This window comes from Coregonus clupeaformis, chromosome 3 (genome assembly GCF_020615455.1).
Source record: "Coregonus clupeaformis isolate EN_2021a chromosome 3, ASM2061545v1, whole genome shotgun sequence".
Taxonomy (NCBI): domain Eukaryota; kingdom Metazoa; phylum Chordata; class Actinopteri; order Salmoniformes; family Salmonidae; genus Coregonus; species Coregonus clupeaformis.
In genome coordinates this window covers 18,713,925-18,719,924 of record NC_059194.1, presented here as the reverse complement: position 1 = coordinate 18,719,924, position 6,000 = coordinate 18,713,925, and positions in this window count along the sequence as shown.

Sequence of the window (6,000 nt, the reverse complement as noted above, 5' to 3'; positions counted from 1 at the left end):
GTGATCATTATCATTAGCATATTTTAGCGATCCGCAGTAGAATACCTCCTAAATGCCTCCCAGCCTTCAGATTGAGCTAAACAGCGCACTTGCACTTCATATGCATTTTTAGGCTATGAATGAGAAAGTGAACTTGTCATTTCCAAACGTTTTCCTCAGTTGTATGCTGCTTTGCGATCTATTAACAGCAAGAGTTGCATTAAATATGCGCAATATTTGTTTTATGATGCATTTGGCAATGTTAAATTCATTCGCACATAACATGTAAACAAAAGCAGTCACTGGGAAAGTTGATAGATGTAGGCCCTTCATATATAGGCTATGCGCAGCACTTCGTCCAATTGATCGAATCAGTTGTTTTCTTGCTCAAACCGCGATCAACACCTGCCAAACTCAGACATTTCTCTCCAAACAGAGGGATGTCGATCCGCAAGGGATTCGTATGGCTATCAGAGGACTTTGGAGTTTGCCAAAAACAGTAGGTTATTCTGTCTGGAATTGTTCCTCACCTGCCATGTAAAAATTACTGCCATGCACTTGCGTGTATTCATGGACGCCAAGGGAAAATGTATCCAAAAAATAAATAATAACACATAAAATAATGTTTCTTTCGTCTCTCTGTGTTTCATAATTTTCCTTCAATACGCAAGAGGCTGAATGTATCTCACAGGAGAAAGCATCCGAGCGAGCGAAACAGCGCCCCTCTGTCTCTCTACGTGTAGGCCATATATCTGATTCTGTCTGGTCCAAACGAGTATGACATTGTTGTTGCCCGTAGCATTGAATGGAAGGGAATCCAGCGAGCATTTGGCCTCAGTGATGCCAATTTAGCAATTTTGTTGCTAGATTTAGCAACTTTTCAGATCGGTAAGCTGCTCTGACAACTGATGCTTAAAGTTAGTGAGGGAGATAAGTGTCTCCAGCTTCAGAGATTTTTGCAGTTCATTCCAGTCATTTGCAGCAGAGAATTTTTTATTTTTTATTTTTTTATTTCACCTTTATTTAACCAGGTAAGCCAGTTGAGAACAGGTTCTCATTTACAACTGCGACCTGGCCAAGATAAAGCAAAGTAGTGCAATAAAAAACAACACAGAGTTACATATGGGGTAAAAAACATAAAGTCAGAAATACAACAGAAAATATATATACAGTGTGTGCAAATGAAGCAAGTTATGGAGGTAAGGCAATAAATAGGCTATAGTGCAGAATAATTACAATAGTATTAACACTGGAATGCTAGATGTGCAAGAGATTATGTGCAAAAGAGCAAAATAAATAACAATATAGGGATGAGGTAGTTGGGTGGGCTAATTTCAGATGGGCTGTGTACAGGTGCAGTGATCGGTAAGGTGCTCTGACAACTGATGCTTAAAGTTATTGAGGGAGATAAGAGTCTCCAGCTTCAGAGATTTTTGCAATTCGTTCCAGTCATTGGCAGCAGAGAACTGGAAGGAATGGCGGCCAAAGGAGGTGTTGGCTTTGGGAATGACCAGTGAGATATACCTGCTGGAGCGCAGACTACGGGTGGGTGCTGCTATGGTGACCAATGAGCTAAGATAAGGCGGGGATTTGCCTAGCAGTGATTTATAGATGGCCTGGAGCCAGTGGGTTTGACGACGAACATGTAGTGAGGACCAGCCAACAAGAGCGTACAGGTCACAGTGGTGGGTAGTGTATGGGGCTTTGGAGACAAAACGGATGGCACTGTGATAGACTACATCCAATTTGCTGAGTAGAGTGTTGGAGGCTATTTTGTAAATGACATCGCCGAAGTCAAGGATCGGTAGGATAGTCAGTTTTACGAGGGCATGTTTGGCAGCATGAGTGAAGGAGGCTTTGTTGCGAAATAGGAAGCCGATTCTAGATTTAACTTTGGATTGGAGATTCTTTATGTGAGTCTGGAAGTTGAGTTTACAGTCTAACCAGACACCTAGGTATTTGTAGTTGTCCACATACTCTAGGTCAGACCCGTCGAGAGTGGTGATTCTAGTCGGGTGGGCGGGTGCCAGCAGCGTTCGATTGAAAAGCATGCATTTAGTTTTACTAGTGTTTAAGAGCAGTTGGAGGCTACTGAAGGATTGTTGTATGGCATTGAAGCTCGTTTGGAGGTTTGTTAACACAGTGTCCAATGAAGGGCCAGATGTATACAAAATGGTGTCGTCTGCGTAGAGGTGGATCTGAGAGTCACCAGCAGCAAGAGCGACATCATTGATATACACAGAGAAAAGTGTCGGCCCAAGAATTGAACCCTGTGGCACCCCCATAGAGACTGCCATAGGTCCAGACAACAGGCCCTCCGATTTGACACACTGAACTCTATCTGAGAAGTAGTTGGTGAACCAGGCGAGGCAGTCATTTGAGAAACCAAGGCTATTTAGTCTGCCAATAAGAATGCGGTGGTTGACAGAGTCGAAAGCCTTGGCCAGGTCGATGAAGACGGCTGCACAGTACTGTCTATTATCAATCGCGGTTATAATATCGTTTAGGACCTTGAGCGTGGCTGAAGTGCACCCGTGACCAGCTCGGAAACCGGATTGCATAGCGGAGAAGGTACGGTGGTATTCGAAATGGTCGATGATCTGTTTGTTAACTTGGCTTTCGAATACTTTCGAAAGGCAGGGCAGGATGGATATAGGTCTGTAGCAATTTGGATCTAGAGTGTCACCCCCTTTGAAGAGGGGGATGACCGCGGCAGCTTTCCAATCTCTGGGGATCTCAGACGTTATGAAAGAGAGGTTGAACAGACTAGTAATAGGGGTAGCGACAATTTCGGCGGCTAGTTTTAGAAAGAAAGGGTCCAGATTGTCTAGCCCAGCTGATTTGTAGGGGTCCAGATTTTGCAGCGCTTTCAAAACATCAGCTGTCTGAATTTGTGTGAAGGAGAAGCGGGGGGCATGGGCAAGTTGCAGCAGAGGGTGCAGAGTTGGTGGCCGGGTTAGTGGTAGCCAGATGGAAAGCATGGCCAGCTGTAGCAAAATGCTTGTTGAAATTCTCGATTATTGTAGATTTATCGGTGGTGATAGTGTTTCCTAGCCTCAGTGCAGTGGGCAGCTGGGAGGAAGTGCTCTTATTCTCCATGGACTTTACAGTGTCCCAAAACTTTTTGGAGTTAGTGCTACAGGATGCAAATTTCTGTTTGAAAAAGTTAGCCTTTGCTTTCCTGACTGCTTGTGTATATTGGTTCCTAACTTCCCTGAAAAGTTGCATATCGCGGGGGCTATTTGATGCTAATGCTGTACGCCACAGGATGTTTTTGTGCTGGTCAAGGGCAGTCAAGTCTGAGGAGAACCAGGGGCTATATCGGTTCTTAGTTCTGTATTTTTGAATGGGGCATGTTTATTTAAGATTGAGAGGAAATTACTTTTAAGGAACAACCAGGCATCCTCTACTGACGGAATGAGATCTATATCCATCCAGGATACCTGGGCCAGGTCAATTAGGAAGGCCTCCTCGCTAAAGTGTTTTAGGGAGCGTTTGACAGTGATGAGGGGTGGTCGTTTGACCGCGGACCCGTTACGGACGCAGGCAATAAGGCAGTGATCGCTGAGATCCTGGTTGAAGACAGCTGAGGTGTATTTAGAGGGTATGTTAGTCAGGATGATATCTATGAGGGTACCCATGTTTACGGATTTAGGGTTGTACCTGGTAGGTTCGTTGATAATTTGCGTGAGGTTGAGGGCATCTAGCTTGGATTGTAGGATGGCTGGGGTATTAAGCATATCCCAATTTAGGTCACCAAGCAGTACAAACTCTGAGGATAAATGGGGGGCAATCAATTCACATATGGTGTCCAGGGCACAGCTGGGGGCTGAGGGGGGTCTGGAAGGAATGGTGGCCAAAGGAGGTGTTGGCTTTGGGGATAACCAGTGAGATATACCTACTGGAACATACTACGGGTGGGTGTTGCTATGGTGACCAATGATCTAAGATAAGGCGGGGATTTGCCTAGAAGTGATTTATTGATGACCTGGAGCCAGTGGGTTTGGCAACGCACATGAAAGAGAGCAGGATGTCATTGGCGTTTCTCTACAGGTAGGGTGAGCCAACATGTTTTTCTACCTGCACGAACACGCACACACATGCAGACACACACACACACACACACACACACAGGGGCGCAAATAGAAATCAGAACCATGGACAGCCACATCATATTTAGCTTATGTTGATTGGACTAAATTGGACTTCCCCAGTGATTTTACCCACGCACCGCTTCTGCTGCCATGGCAGATTCGGACGGGACTAAAATTATAGATGTCGTGTTTTGTGCTCGTGCACATAATTACATTATCTGACATCCCCCAGTAAATGTAATCCCGTCCGAATAGGGTTTAGGGCTGGGATAATAACCTTCCTGCCAATTAAAAATGACTGACATGGCAGGTTGGGACAGGACAGAAATTAGGGATGTGGTGATTTGTGCTCGTGCACATAGTTACATTACCTGAGCTCTCCCAGTAAAACGTATCGCATCTGAATAGCCTACCTCCGTGTCAGTGAAGGGCTGTTATTTAAAAAGTGCATTGTGGGTGGAGGAATTTAACGACAAACTATGGATATAGCAGAATACAGCCTAATTTCGTCTGTGGAAGAGGTAGGCCTACCTCTTATTTCTTAAATAGGAAGAAATAGGCACAAACACAAAGCCCTCTTGTTGTTAGTAATGTCTAATTAAAATGAAAAAGGTTTAAATGAATTATGCCAACTTGCATTTGCCTACTTTCAGCACCATGTGCTGTCCATTTCTGATTAAATGTGTCGCTGGTGCTGCTTTAAGTTTCAGCACCACAACGTGAATTACTCAAATCAAATCAAATCAAATCAAATTGTATTTGTCACAAGCACCGAATACAACAGGTGTAGACCTTACAGTGAAATGCTTACTTACAAGCCCTTAACCAACAATGCACTTTTAAGAAAGAATACCAAAAAAATCATAAAAGTAACAAATAATTAAAGAGCAGCAGTAAAAATAACAATAACGAGGCTATATACAGGGGGTACCGGTACTGAGTCAATGTGCGGGGGCACCGGTTAGTTGAGGTAATTGATGCAAATAGTCTGGGTTGCCATTTGATTAGATGTTCAGGAGTCTTATGGCTTGGGGGTAGAAGCTGTTTAGAAGCCTCTTGGACTAGACTTGGCGCTCCGGTACCGCTTACTGTGCAGTAGCAGAGAGAACAGTCTATGACTAGGGTCTGGAGTCTTTGACAATTTTTAGGGCCTTCCTCTGACACCGCCTGGTATAGAGGTATTGGATGGCAGGAAGCTTGGCCCCAGTGATGTACTGGGCCGTACGCACTACCCTCTGTAGTGCCTTGCGGTCGGAGGCCGAGCTGTTGCCATACCAAGCAGTGATGCAATCTGGCTTATTGTGAGGTCAATAACTCTGATAAATACATCATGAGCAAGAAACATATAGTAGTAGCAAGCTATCAAAGTTGACCTCCGGTCCTCCTCATCTTCGCACTCTCCTTCTCAAACTGAACAGCACATAGGCTATAAGCTAGTTCCTCGCAAAATAGTGAATTTTTTTGGACTAGGCCTAATCAAAAAGTATTTTTGGAAGAAACCTTTGACGCTCCTCCTGAACTGCCACCGTAACCCTACACCGCACAGCCATTGGTTAAGCAACACACAAAACAGTTGTTGATCAGCAAGAGCAGAGCAGGAGGGGGCTCAGGGTTGGAATATACAGTTGAAGTCAGAAGTTTACATACACTTAGGTTGGAGTCATTAAAACTCATTTTTCAACCACTCCACAAATTTCTTGTTAACAAACTATAGTTTTGGCAAGTCGGTTAGGACATCTACTTTGTGCATGACACAAGTAATTTTCCCAACAATTATTTACAGACATGATGATTTCACTTATAATTCACTGTATCACAATTCCAGTGGGTCAGATGTTTACATACACTAAGTTGACTGTGCCTTTAAACAGCTTGGAAAATTGCAGAAAATGATGTCATGGATTTAGAAGCTTCTGATAGGCTAATT